General features: G+C 40.0%; 1 protein-coding gene across 4 annotated transcripts in view; it reads left to right on the forward strand.

The window, feature by feature from the left end:
- Positions 1-383: 383 nt before the first annotated feature.
- Positions 384-15436, forward strand: part of bmpr1bb (bone morphogenetic protein receptor, type IBb) — a 120421-nt gene continuing 105368 nt past the window's right edge. For 2 of the 4 annotated variants that reach the window (XM_072659308.1, XM_072659309.1), the window contains exons 1-2: positions 384-614; positions 5972-6061. The gene's annotated coding sequence lies outside the window, so the exon portion shown is untranslated. The remainder of the gene's footprint in view (positions 615-5971; positions 6062-15436) is intronic. The other 2 variants (XM_072659311.1, XM_072659310.1) reach the window with 1 other exon arrangement.

Consider the following 15436-nt stretch of genomic DNA (forward strand, 5'->3'; position numbering starts at 1 on the left):
TTTTGAAGGATTGGTCTGATTAGTTAATAAAAGTCAAAAATAATTGTTTATAATATCTTCTAGAAAGAAAAGTCTGAGTACAATTGTTTCCACAGCTGCCCTGGTCCAGGTCCAGGTCCAGGCCCAGGTCCAGGCCCAGGTCCAGGTCCAGACCCAGACCCAGGCCCAGGTCCAGGCCCAGACCCAGGCCCAGGCCCAGGCCCAGGTCCAGGTCCAGGCCCAGGTCCAGGCCCAGGCACAGGCCCATGCCCAGGTCCAGGTCCAGGTCCAGGCCCAGGCCCAGGCCCAGGCCCAGGCCCAGCGTTAGCGTTTGTTTGCCTGCTGCCTCAAGGTGTACTACTCGTGAGCGTCGGTGGTGGGAGCCATTTCTGACTGAAGGAGCCGTCTCGGATGAAGGAGAGCGAAACGGAGGAGCTCCCTCGACTTGGAAGAAGAAGCTGCAGGAGAGCGAAGTCCGACACGACCCTTTCCGCTGAGCCCCTCTAAATTCTGAAGGAGAGCTTCAGCTCATAAAGCAGAACCGCGCCGAGAGCAGCGAGAGGAGCCGCGGCGAGGCTGGAGGGGAGCCCAGGCAGCCCGAGCTGGAGGGGAGCCCGCCCGCGTCTCTGCCGGAGGTGAGAGTGTGACAGCTGGCTGAGAGTTTGAAAAGGAGCGAAAACTTTGTGTGTGTGTGTCTGCGCCTCTGTGAGACTGCGAGCTGCTCGGCGGCGGTGGTGTGTGTGTGTGTGTGGTGTGTGTGAGGCGCGTTCGTGTAGGTGCTGGGTGTGTGGGAAAGCGCTGGAGTTTGGGTCTGCTCGGCGCTCGTGCCGCTTTTCTCCTCGCAGGAGAAGCGTTACGTTGTTTCTCTGCTGCTTTGAGGAAGATGGAGATGTGCAGAGATACGGACACACACACCTTTCAGTGCTCGGTCTGCTCTCCTGAGACGTAGAAGTGGGACATTTCACAGTGAAAAGTTCAGTAAGTTCAGCGAGTTAAACTGATAATGACGGTCATGTGCTTCCGAGCATCTTTCTGTTGACTTTACCTTTAATGGCTGAAGCTTAAGAGACAGGGACTGCAGTCAGACCTGATCTACTTTACCTCAGCTTTATTAACTACAACTAGGCTAAAATATGACTCTAAATGTCGATAAATTAGGATAATAATCACATTTCTGAGGTATAAAATGTCTTTTTACCTAAATCTGTATGTAGTCAATGTTCTCCTGGACTTTGTGGAATAATATGTATCTTTCTGTTGATGTTAACTTAAAACTAAAGCTTCTTAATCTTAAATTAACACCTTTTCTGACAGACTTAATCCACTTTTACGTACTTAAACTGAAACTAGGCTAAAATATGACTCTAAATGTTGGGAAATTATAATAATAATCACATTTCTGAGGTATAAAATGTCTTTTAACCTAAATCTGTATGTAGTAAAGGTTCTCCTGGACTTTGTGGAATACTGTGCATCTTTAGTTTGCTTTAACTTAAGAATAAAGCTCCTTAATCTTCTTAATCTTAAATGAACACCTTTTCTGACAGACTTAATCCACTTTTACGTACTTAAACTGAAACTAGGCTAAAATATGACTCTAAATGTTGGGAAATTTTGCTTTAACTTAAGGCTAAAGTTGCCTAATTGTGAGCTACACGAATGAACACCTTTTCTGACAGACTTAATCCACTTTTCCTTTACCTCAGTATTACAACCTAAAACTAGGCTGATAAATGAGTCTAAATGTCGATAAATTAGGATAATAAACACATTTCTGGAGTTTAAAACGACTATTTTTACCTAAATCTGTATGTAGTAAACGTTCACCTGGACTCTATAGAATAATATCTCATTTGCTTTAGCTTAATGGCTAAAGCTGCTTACTCTTTTTTTTACTTTACTTCAGTAATATAAACTAAAACTAGGCTGATAAATGAGTCTAAATGTCGATAAATTAGGATAATAAACACATTTCTGGAGTTTAAAACGACTATTTTGACCTAAATCTGTAGGTATTAAGGGTTCTCCTGGACTTTGTGGAATACTGTGCATCTTTCAGTTTGCTTTAACTTAAGGCTAAAGTTGCCTAATTGTGAGCTACACGAATGAACACCTTTTCTGACAGACTTAATCCACTTTTCCTTTACCTCAGTATTACAACCTAAAACTAGGCTGATAAATGAGTCTAAATGTTGAGAAATTAGGATAATAAACACATTTCTGGAGTTTAAAACGACTATTTTTACCTAAATCTGTATGTATTAAAGGTTCTCCTGGACTTTGTGGAATAATATGTATCTTTCTGTTGATGTTAACTTAAAACTAAAGCTTCTTAATCTTAAATTAACACCTTTTCTGACAGACTTAATCCACTTTTACGTACTTAAACTGAAACTAGGCTAAAATATGACTCTAAATGTTGGGAAATTAGAATAATAATCACATTTCTGAGGTATAAAATGTCTTTTAACCTAAATCTGTATGTATTAAAGGTTCTCCTGGACTTTGTGGAATACTGTGCATCTTTCAGTTTGCTTTAACTTAAGACTAAAGCCATTAAAATGGTCAAATACAGAAATGAACACCTTTTCTGACAGACTTAATCCACTTTTACGTACTTAAACTGAAACTAGGCTAAAATATGACTCTAAATGTTGGGAAATTTTGCTTTAACTTAAGGCTAAAGTTGCCTAATTGTGAGCTACACGAATGAACACCTTTTCTGACAGACTTAATCCACTTTTCCTTTACCTCAGTATTACAACCTAAAACTAGGCTGATAAATGAGTCTAAATGTCGATAAATTAGGATAATAAACACATTTCTGGAGTTTAAAACGACTATTTTTACCTAAATCTGTATGTAGTAAACGTTCACCTGGACTCTATAGAATAATATCTCATTTGCTTTAGCTTAATGGCTAAAGCTGCTTACTCTTTTTTTTACTTTACTTCAGTAATATAAACTAAAACTAGGCTGATAAATGAGTCTAAATGTCGATAAATTAGGATAATAAACACATTTCTGGAGTTTAAAACGACTATTTTGACCTAAATCTGTAGGTATTAAGGGTTCTCCTGGACTTTGTGGAATACTGTGCATCTTTCAGTTTGCTTTAACTTAAGGCTAAAGTTGCCTAATTGTGAGCTACACGAATGAACACCTTTTCTGACAGACTTAATCCACTTTTCCTTTACCTCAGTATTACAACCTAAAACTAGGCTGATAAATGAGTCTAAATGTTGAGAAATTAGGATAATAAACACATTTCTGGAGTTTAAAACGACTATTTTTACCTAAATCTGTATGTATTAAAGGTTCTCCTGGACTTTGTGGAATAATATGTATCTTTCTGTTGATGTTAACTTAAAACTAAAGCTTCTTAATCTTAAATTAACACCTTTTCTGACAGACTTAATCCACTTTTACGTACTTAAACTGAAACTAGGCTAAAATATGACTCTAAATGTTGGGAAATTAGAATAATAATCACATTTCTGAGGTATAAAATGTCTTTTAACCTAAATCTGTATGTATTAAAGGTTCTCCTGGACTTTGTGGAATACTGTGCATCTTTCAGTTTGCTTTAACTTAAGACTAAAGCCATTAAAATGGTCAAATACAGAAATGAACACCTTTTCTGACAGACTTAATCCACTTTTCCTTTGCCTTAGTATTACAACCTAAAACTAGGCTGATATATGAGTCTAAATGTCGAGAGATTAGGATAATAAACACATTTCTGGAGTTTAAAACGAGTCCAGGTTAACTTAAGACTAAAGCTTAATCTTAAATTTAATCTTAAATTAACACCTTTTCTGACAGAAATATGACTCTAAATGTTGGGAAATTATAATAATAAACTCATTTCTAAAGTGAAACGACTATTTTTACCTAAATCTGTATGTGGTAAAGGTTCACCTGGACTCTATGGAATAATATAGGTATAGGTATAGGCTACATCTAGTTAGCTTTAGCTTAATGGCTAAAGCTACTTAAGATTAAGCTAATGAAAACCTTTTCTGACAGACTTAATCCTCTTTTACTTTACCTCAGTATTATAAACTTAAACTAAACTGATATATGAATCTTATGTGGAGAAAGTTTAAAAGTTTAAACTGGCTGTTTTAACTAAACGCAGTAAAGGTTCACCTGGACTTTATGGGATAATATGTATCTTTCTGTTTATGTTAACCAAGTGGCTAAAGCTTATTAACAGTAAGGATATTCTGACAGACTTTTACTTTACCTCAGTAATATCAACTGAAACTATGAATAATCGACTGAAACTGAAAAATGTTACTCTAAATGTTGGGGAATTCTAATAATAAACACATTTCTGAAGTGAAACCACTATTTTGTACCTAAATCTGTATGTAGTAAAGGTTCTCCTGGACTCTATAGAATAATATCTCATTTGCTTTACCTTAATGGCTAAAGCTGTTTTTACCTCAGTAATATAAACTAAAACTAGTCTGATATATGAGTCTAAATGTTTCTGGATTTTCTGGAGTTTAAAACAACTATTTTTACCTAAATCTGTATGTAGTAAAGGTTCTCCTGGACTTTGTGGAATCTTTCTGTTTACGTTAACTTAAGACTAAAGCTTCTTAATCTTAAATTAACACATTTTCTGACAGACTTAATCCACTTTTACTTACTTAAAACATCTATTTAACCTACTTCTGTTTTCCAGTGTGTTTATGAATGTACAGTGTATAGGTTCAGCTGGACTGTATAGAATAATATGTATCTTTCTGTTTACGTTACCTAAATGGCTGAAGCTTCTTAACTGTAAGGATATTCTGGCTTTTACTTTACCTCAGGTGTATAAACTAAATCTAGGCTGATTTATGAGTCTAAATATTGGAAGAATAGGATAATAAACACATTTATGAAGTTTAAAATGGATTTTGTAATCTAAATCTGTATGTAGTAAAGGTTCTCCTGGACTTTGGAATACTGTGCATCTTTCAGTTTATGTTAACTTAAGGCTAAATCTTCTTAATCTTAAGTTAACACCTTTTCTGACAGACTTAATCCACTTTTACTTTACCTCAGTATTATGAACTTAAACTAGGCTAATATATGAGTCAAAATGTTTATGAAAAGATTCGAATAATAAACACATTTCTTTAAAATGGCATTTTTAACTTAATTCTGTTTTCTTATGTTGTTATGTATGGCTAAAGCTGCTTAAGCACGAGTTACACAAATTTGAACCTTTTCTGACAGACTTAATCCTCTTTTATTTTACCTTAGTATTACAGCCTAAAACTAGGCTGATATATGAGTCTAAATTGAGAGATTAGGTTGATACACACATTTCTAACGTTGCTTTTTTTTTTTTTTTTTTTACCTAAATCAGTTTTCTTATGTATCCATGACCGCTGTATAGGTTCCCCTGAACTATATGGAATAAAATGCGTCTTTCAGTTAACTTAATGGCTAAAGGTTCTTAAGCGTAAGTAATACGAACTGAAGGATTATTCGAATTGACAGACATAATCCACTTTTCCTTTACCTCACTACTATGACCTAAAACTAGGCCAAAATATGAGTCTAAATGTTGGGAAATTAGAATAATAAACACACGTCTGAAGCTTAAAACAGCTATTTTAACCTTAATCTGATTTTCTTATGTGGTCATGTATGTAGTAAAGGTTCTCCTGGATTTTATGGAATAATATGCATCATTCAGTTTGCTTTAACTTAATGGTTAAAGCTGCTTAAGCTTAAGCTACACAAATTAACACCTTTTCTGACTGATTTTATCCACTTTTACTTTCCCCTTAGTAGTGTAAGCTAAAACTGGGCTGTTATATGAGTCTAAATGTTGAGAAATGACCATAATAAACACATTTCTGAAGTTTAAAAACACTGTTTCTTATGGTCTTATGCGGCCATGTATAAAGTGTAGGCTCACCTCGACTATGCTGTATAAAATGCTGTTATAAACGTGTTATTATATGCCGTGTTTGTTCTCCTCTAGATGTCCTGCAGCTTACTGACTGAGTTGAGGGTCCCTTAATTCAATCAGGTGCTTGGCTTCACCCTCAAATGTGCCATTGTATGGACTGAGGTAAGCCCCTCTTGGTCAGCGCTCTATAACTGCTCAGATAAATCACATTAGCAGGGCTGTATGTGCACTGCAGTGTTTATGGAAGCAAGTGACCACATACATACACATACATTTCTCGCACGCTGTCTCTCAAAACACACAATTGCACCTTAATGCACGTTGGTTACGTTGGAGTGTTTGTATGTTTTGGAAGCTGGCTCTTCACGGGTCGGGCAGAGATGACGCTCTTTCGGTTGTCTGTGGAGAAGGAAGCTGTGGGAACTAGAGGGAGAGCAATCCGGCCAGCTGCTCCCAGTCCCACTGGACCGTCTGCAGTATCGCTTTTGAATGAGCTTCCACGCTGTCCGTCCCAGTTTAGGACAAAAAAGGAGGGGGAAAAGGAGCGAAAAACGAGGTTCAGACCTCCTCAGCTTCCCTCTCAGTCCAAATAACCAGAACCAGCTGCATGTTAGCGTACGTTATGGGTGGATATTTATACGAGAGAGTGCTGCTGAGATGTTTCAGGCACTGTGTTACTTTCTCTCGTACCAGGATGTAATACATACTGGTGCAGGGTAAGTCTGTAAGGTTGATTTTATATCGAAATTGCAATTTGAAAGAGTGCAAGGAGCTGAGGTTTAAATTATAGCCCACACTGTCAGGAAGGGCTTGTTAATTAGCTGGGCTGGGTTTCCCGAAAGCATCTTAGCACTTAAATGGTAGAGCGAGAATCACACTGAGCATTCTCTCTACCAGTTAAAGGAACAGTTTGGCGAAAAACTATTGTGATTTATCACTTAGCACGGATGCAGCCGATCAGCTGAGACTGGTTTGAAATGTAACTTGTGTTTCTTTAGATTAATACAGGAGATGCAAGACTAACAGTGATAACAAACCATGGACTTAGACTGTCACCAATCTCATTATTAGTAAACACACGCCCAAAATCTTTGTAAATGTGACTTAAAATTCATTACAATCAATAAAACAGCATGAATAGGCCTTATTTAAACCTTTTCACTAAAATTTAGTCATTACGCTTTGTAATGCTACTCCTTTGTTAAACTGGCCTGCAATGCATGGGGTGATACCACATACTGTGCTGACGTAAAAGCAGGTCTAATGGCTGAGAATGGCTGTCCCACCATTCAGCTCTGTGTTTATAGACTTTGTACAGAACAAGCATAGGTCTGGATGTGTTTTGAGAGTCGAGTTGAGAGATGATTCTGGGTGTGTATTTACAAAGATGAGACTGGTAACAATATAGAAACAATGTTTCTTATCATCTTTAGCCTAGCATTAGCATGCCCAAGCTAAAGAAGCAAGCTTCAGATCAGTGGTGTGCAATATGATGGTATTTTAAAAAGAATCGTCATCGTGAAATACAATCAGGGCTTCATGAACACTGACCAACTGCACATTTCATTATAAAGTTTGTAATTAGACTACATTCACATTACAAGCCTCTTTAATCAATTCCAAGTTTTTGCTCAGATCGGATTTGGCTTGACGGTATGTAAGTGACCTGTTTCTGACTGTAGCGTGAACGAATCTGTTGAATCTGAAACGACACAAAGGCAACATAGAGGCAAAAAGACGCATGAAATCAGATCTGACCATTCACATTCATGTCGCATGCCCACATACATGTCTGATCTAGGACCACATATATGAAAGTTTAAGGCCAAAAAAAGAGTCACTTCAGCCTGGTAATGTAAACATAGTGTTAGTCCTGTTTAACTAGGATTTTTTTAAGAATCTGATGCCACTGCTACATTTGGTCTGCATGTCAAAATACTGGGCTAATTATTATCTATCGTGAAAATGTCGTGATATATTTTTACCATATCACACACCCCTGCTTTAGATATCAAGCATGTATTGGCTGATGGGCTGTACCTTGGCTAAGTGATGAATCATGTGATTAGATTTTGTGCCAAACTATTCCTTTAAGACTGAGATGTTTTTGGGAAGCTGGGCCTTGATTAGTTGGGTTAAGTGTATTAAAACAGAGTTAATACACTTACTGGTTGTTGTGGTTTACTGGGTCTCTACGATAGTGACATAGCAGCTGTTCTGGTAGCGCTGATGCTACCTATGATATAATTAGAAAAGGCTATAACAACATATATTTCCCAGTCCTGGTAAAAATCCTGATAATATCAGATAATGAGCATTGTCATAAAGATCTGAATGCATGACTTTCTGAAGCTTGCGCGTGGGGAAAGCACTTCTTCTTCCAGTACGTCTGTGTGGTCTGGTGCTGGGTGGCGGCTGACTTAGGCCCTGTTTGATTTAGGCCCCGTCAGCTGGCTTATTAAGCTGCTGTTTTACCGCTTATATTTCATTGTAGCGAAAACATGGTGGAAAAACACGGCACAATGCCGCGCTCTGTTCCGCACTCTATCGCAGAGCTGCCCTGGACCATACCAGATGCACTTACATCAGCGAGCTCTGCAGGTTCTGAGGCAGAGCCAGTATGCACACACAGGCCACAGGCAGTCAAGCAGATCTGTCTGCTTTATATGAATCTGTGTCTCTTTCACTCTCTTGCTCTCACTATGTTATTTTGGCATATAGTTGGCATTACCATCGCTTAGTGTGAAACCCCCGGTGTGGAACAACTCAGCTGAGGCCTGTTATTGCTTTGGATAATATAATGTGGCATTCATTCGTGTATTTTTGAGATGTCTCTATCTATCTATCTTAGAAAGTCTGTATACACCCTTGTTAATCAGGTTTGTGAGACTGGCCTGATGTTGGTATTGATATTTTTAGAGTTAAACCTCTGTTGTGGAAGCATGGTTTATGACATCTGTGACTATGAGTGATGTGGCATAAAAACATAGGCTAACAGTGAGACAAAACAGGACATTTTCTCTGTCACAGCGGTTAAGTTTCCTGGGACGTAGCAGCCAAACTGTAGCACCCCATTTCACAAAGGCTGTGAAAGACAAAACTGAGGATAATACACAAAGCTGTTATTCCCAGGGTCTCTATAATGGTTCTAAATCTGTTGTTTTGTGATATATGCAGTTGTTCAGCATTCTGTTAGTGCTGACCATACCTACGATATTCTCAGAAAAGCAAATTGTAGTGTATTTAAGCATTATAACTGGATCATGGTGTCTAATCCACCACATCTACTTCAGTGTGGCATTTATTTGTATACAAGAATACTCTAATCTTGGAATTCTGGACAATATCCAATATGAATATTTGAATATTTGTTTAAATCTGACAATGCAGATACATGAACTATATTTTTTGGAGCACCTTTGATCCACATTTCTGTTACGGTGAATAGCTAAGTGAGCAAAACATGAAGACCCCGTTTTCAGCTGGTCACTTCATGAGACTAGTATCTGGATTGTATCTTGATATTTTTTAGCCTCATGCATTAACACTGCGTAGTCAAATGCATCTCTGGTTAGTCAGACTGAAATCTGATTGCTGTGTGGGATGAAAATATATGTATAAGAATATGTGGCTTGGCCTGAGTCAGATGTGACCTTTATAGTTAAGTGACCAGGTGTAAAAGGGTCACAGTTAAACATTGGTTAGGTCACTATGCTGCATAGGTCCTTTGAGATCTATTCACAGATCCTTGATGATGTTTAGGTTGGGGGACTGCATAGGGGGCATGGCAAAACCTTCAGCATCCTCTAGAGTTAGTCCGTAGTGGATATGAGGGATGCTTAGGATCTTTATCCTGCTGTAGAAGCCATATGAGCCACATACCCTTGCTTATTGCAGATTCTAGCATCAGGCTTGTTTAGATGTTTTTTGAAAATGTCTGATGCTTAAGGGCGAGTGGATTGCTGGTTCGAATCCTGCTTGCCATCAGTAGCTGGAGCTTGAGAGGGCACAAGTGGCCTTGCTCTTGCTGGTGTATGGATGGTTGTCTCTCTCCCCGAAACACTTTAGTGTCTGTTAGCCTATGGGTCAGAGCTGGGTACCTGGTGTCTTCCCTGGTGGCGTTGCACATGTGTCGGAGGAGGCATGTGTCAGTCCTCACCCTCCCAGTGTAAAGAGCATTATATGTTATAGGGGACGAGGACTAACGAGTAGGTTGGGGAATCTAAAATTGGGTAAATAAATAAAAAAATACTTCTGATGCTTAATATTTTTGCAGGTGTGACTGAACAGGAGAAGATTATTATTAGAAAATTCTGATTCTTCTGATCTGTCCGCTGCCAGCTCTCCATCCAGTGCCACTATGCGTCCCTATTTGTATACTTTTAAGGCTTCTGAAATCCTTATCTCACTAAACCTGAAAACCATTCATTATCATTCAGGTTTGTTTCACTGCAACACTCAGAAACGTTGAGCGTAGGTATTGTAGCCCCCCTAACAGTGTTCCTTTGTTTGTGTTGGAAAGTAAAAGGATCTGCCATGCCCTGTCCCCTGACTCTCCAATCTACATACCCCAAGGGCTGCTGGGAGAGTTTAACAAGCTTCTGATGTTGCTGGAGAGAGGGAACCGTTTTACATTCTTTCACAAAGGTGGAAGCCTGGAGCATCCCGTTGAAGAGCAGAGGTCAGAGCGTAAAGCGGGAATGATGAGGAGATTGGAGGCTCGCTCATAGCACAGCCCAACTCAACCCGCTATGTATGCATTTTTATTTTTCATCATGCAGAGATGCAGACTCGAGACTTATTTTGGACTTTGATCGGTCATACTTTTTAATGACTTTTGCCTTGACCTGAGAAAAACCATAAGGCTTACCCTATCACCTTTATCTTGTATTTTGGAAAGAAAAATTGCAATTAGCTAACTTTTGTTTAAGGAGCTTTTTGGGTTAAACTCAGCTCCTATGTTATGGGGAAGCCAGGTCACGCATCCCGTTTCACTTCCCAGTGTGAACACGTTACATGCATTAGAAGTCTGGTGTACATTAGGGAAATACTCAGTTTGAGTCGCAGTGATACGGAATAGGCAATTCTAAAGGAACTATTTACACAGTACTAGAAGGTGGACAACAATAACAGTACATACGACATAACTGATGACTCAGTGGATTGAATTACAGTGGCGTCATTAGATTTGTCGGGAATGTTTCATTAGGAGCTGTGAGTAATATTAGAACAGGAGTATGTCCTTTTTAACCAGGCTTGAACCACAGTCTCCTGTGTGTGGTCTGCCCAGGCCAAGAACAGTGCACCGCCCTCTTGACTCAAGTTAAATGTTCATGCAGGTTCTTGGCAATCATATGGTTTGCCTGTCTTACCAGCATATGAGCAGCTCCCTCTAAGAGTCGTCTTGCAAGCCATTTTAACCATTTTAATAAAAGTCTCAAACTCAAATTCAGGATCTCCGTAATGTAATTTTTAGTAGTAGAAACATTTACCATCAGGTAGTAGCTGATGCTAAATATTGTTATTATTATGTTTACTGCTTATTAATTATAAAAAAATGACAGAATGTCTCATTTGGCCAAGGGTGCCCAAACTTTTGCTGATACTATATCACACTATTTCACATATTTCCATGCTCTCTCAGCCCCAGCTGCACCCGCACACATCCTGCTACGGAAACCACAAAGAACACGGTCTTCTTATGGACGAGGTTCACTGATAAACCATTGATTTCAGCGTTTCGGGCTCTAGCACACGTTCTCCTCTTTGAAGAAGGTCCTAGCACTGGATGAAAAGCCCACTCAACTCAAAGTGATGAGGAATGAAGTTTTTTTTTCTTTTAAGCTTCCTGATGGCTTTTCAACTTTCCCAGCTACCAAAACAGCAGCCTTGGTCTGGGTCATTCTCTCTCTCTCTCTCTCTCTCTCTCTCTCTCTCTCCCTCTCCTTCTCCCTCCTCTGCTGGCTGTTTTGTGAGGAACACTTCAAACCCAAACAGCCTCTGGAAAGAGTCTGCTCTCACTCAGAGGTCAGCAGCTGCAGCCTCGGCCCTCCTCCACACACATGGGCCGGTTTGGGGGCTGTCCGGGGGGTTGGGTGGGAGGGCGGTTTTGAGAGGGTTGTTGGGGAGGGGGGGGCTGAGCTTAGCCGCATTAGGCGACCTTTCACCCCGGCTTCCGCTCTCATAATTGCAGGAAGCGAAGCGGCCCAATGAGAGAGGATGACGGCCGGCTCTGCATTAATGAGCACAGAGGTGCCAGTGTTGTTAAAGCAGACTGGCAGCCATGTTGTCTGGATTCGGGAAAAGTTATACCTGCTCGAAAAGAGTGGCTCATTACAGCCATGTGTTTGAAGAAGGAAGGAAAACAGTGGGTTTAAGTGTACTGTACCAGTCAGAGGTTTGGATGCACAGGACTGAAAGCATGTTTCTAGAATCGTAAACTAAGGCCCTACTCTCAAGCTAATGCACAAACCATCTGTTAAGGCCCTAACCCTAAGCTAACACGCTTACTATGAGCTAATACTGTGTTCACCTGTGAAGTCGGAAGTACAAGCACGTTACATGCAAATGCTTTGTTGTCGGAGTGACATGAAAAATGCCGGCGTCCGTGCTCTCTCCAGGTGTGTAGATGTTGGCCGACCAAGTGTCTGTTAGCTAGAGCGGTGAAGCTAGGAACCCGGCACTTTTTCCTGAGCAGAGGTAGTGGCTGGCTGTGTATTTATCAGAGGAGACATGTGTTAAGTCCTTACCCTGGTGTTGGGAGCATTGCTAGTGCTAGGGGGAGTTACGAAGGGATGGGTTAATGCGCAGTAGCAAATTGGGAGGAAAAAGGGAAAAATTCGACTAATTTAATGTAAGGAATGGTGGCTGGTATAGTCATATAGGTTTAATACTCTTACATTTGAGCAGGAATGCATGTCATTAGTTGCCATTGTAAATGAACTAACTAATTAACTAACTAATATTCATTTAAAACTTGCGTCTTGCGTTGTAGACAGACACGCCCCTCAAGCAGCCGAATGAAGTGGGCGGAGAATTGTGCGTTGCGTGCCGTGGACACGTGCTGTGACCCTGAGAAAAGACAATACACTGTATTGTTACATGGCTTCTAAAGGCTTAAGGTTTAAAGGACACTGGGGTCTTTTCTTCAAGCTTGTGTGAAGTCTGTTCTTCATGAAGCTACTTGAGACAAGGCCAAGAGTGTGTAAAGCTTTATCCAGGCAAAGAGGGGCTACTTTTTTGTTTGTACATCTTTTTGGTCGCTCTGTGAGTCCGTATTTTTCTACACTGGGCAAAACTGTGTGCAACCCTTTGACTGATCATATATAAAAACGAAACTGGCACATCTAGGATCTGTCTTCTGATCTGTGCTGAAGGCTGTACAGAGTCAAAGACATTTAAACATCTAAAGTCTCAGCCAGTCACCACAAAGAAATCTCCATATGTGGTCTTCAGAGGGAAGTCAGAGAAGGTGACTTTGCTCTGACACTGTGAAGGCGTGTGTCGCTGGTTTGGTGCCGCTACAGGAAACTTTCTAAATACAGTGAAAATATGTGAGCAGAACATCCAGTGATGATTACCCTGTTCAGACTGAGCAGATGAAAGGGGGAAGAAAGCCTGAGCCCCCCACCTCCCTCTCTCCCATCACACACACGGCTTGAATTATTATCTCTGGGAGAGTGTGTCACACACACGCCGCAGACTGAACGTGGCGGTCTCCCCGCCATGCGGACTGCGAGGCGCAGGAGATTTATGATGCCTCGGCCTTTGATATTTGGAGGGAAACGTTTGAGCGCGAAGTAGAAGCGCCTCATGAACCCGTCCAAACGCTGTTTCATCTCGGACAGCCCGCGCGCGTCGCATGCATCTGCGTCTGTTTATCTCCAGCTTTTTATCAACTGTTTGCCAGGGCGACATTCCGAGCAAGCGCTCAGAATATTAGCTCTCTGTCTGAGACAAGGTTGAACCGACTCAAGACTCTTTTTTGGTGTGAATGTGAAACATGTCTGATTTGTTCAGAGCTGTGTGAACAGAACTCAGATAATTGTGGTCCTTTATTTGGTACATGTCTGTCACATGACCATGACCACGGTAGTTTACAGTAATGTCTAATTAAAGATATCTACAGTTATTGCTTACCAGTCAAATCTACATTGATCTAAAACTGGACATCTGTAACATCCCTTGTTTACTGGTTTTAAATATCTAAAAAATATTTTAATACTAAAGAGCATTTCCCAATGTTATATTTAGTATTTATATATATTATATATTAATGCAGTTAATTCCTCTAAAAATCCCAACCTGTAACCTGCTCAGAACTGTGAGGGTGTGTCAGATTGCAGTGGTATCACCATGGCAGCATAAACATTTTACATTAATCATTACATAAAACATTACACATGAGTGTTACAATGTTACACATTATTGTTACAGTGTTACACATTAGTGTTACAGTGTTGAGAATTAGTGTTATAGTGTTATGCCTTAGTGTTACAGTGTTAAGCATTAGTGTTACAGTGTTAAGCATTAGTGTTACAGTGTTACGCATTAGTGTTACAGTGTCAAGCATTATTGTTACAGTGTTATGCACTAGTTACAGTTGTATGCATTAGTGTTACGCATTAATGTTACACATTAGTGTTACATATTAGTGTGAGGCATTAGTGTTAAGCATTAGTGTTACGCATTAGTGTTACACATTAGTGTTACACATTAGTGTGAGGCATTAGTGTTAAGCATTAGTGTTAAGCATTAGTGTTAAGCATTAGTGTTACGCATTAGTGTTAAGCCTTAGTGTTAAGCCTTAGTGTTACGCATTAGTGTTACGCATTAGTGTTATGCATTAGTGTTAAGCCTTAGTGTTACGCATTAGTGTTAAGCCTTAGTGTTACGCATTAGTGTTACACATTTGTGTTAAGCATTAGTGTTATGCATCAATGTTAAGCCTTAGTGTTAAGCATTAGTGTTACACATTTTGTTACATAATTTGTTACTCTGTTTTACAAATTAGTGTTACATGCTGTTACACAGTACACATTAATGTTAGACATTAGAGTTACGCAATAGTGTTACACATCTGTGTCCCTGTGTGTCCTTGCTGTGAAATGTTTGCTAGGGTGATGTTCTCAGTGAATGTTCAGAAGGTTAGCTCACTCCCAGTCTTCCTGTCAGTGCCAGTAACAGACAGGCTGGGGCAGTGCAGTGTGTGCACTGGAAATGTAGCAGCAGAGGCCTCCATTAGGGGAATATCAGATGAGGCATGTATTATAAATGCTTTGTTTTTGCACTGTGACGCAGGGCTGGATTAGTTTGTTGGAGATGGTGTGATGCTGCTCTCTGGAGGACAGGGACAGGAGACCGGAGCCTTTTGAGACACACACACACACACACACACAATGCATTGTATATCAAGCAGGGACAGAATGACAGGGAACGAGAGATCCGAGAACTTTCCTCAGAACTCTTCATGACTTCATAAATTACTGGAACAGCAGCCTGATATCTCCCTCTCTCGCCCTTTCTCTCTTTCTCTCT

The sequence above is a fragment of the Salminus brasiliensis genome, chromosome 16, assembly GCF_030463535.1.
Source record: "Salminus brasiliensis chromosome 16, fSalBra1.hap2, whole genome shotgun sequence".
Taxonomy (NCBI): domain Eukaryota; kingdom Metazoa; phylum Chordata; class Actinopteri; order Characiformes; family Bryconidae; genus Salminus; species Salminus brasiliensis.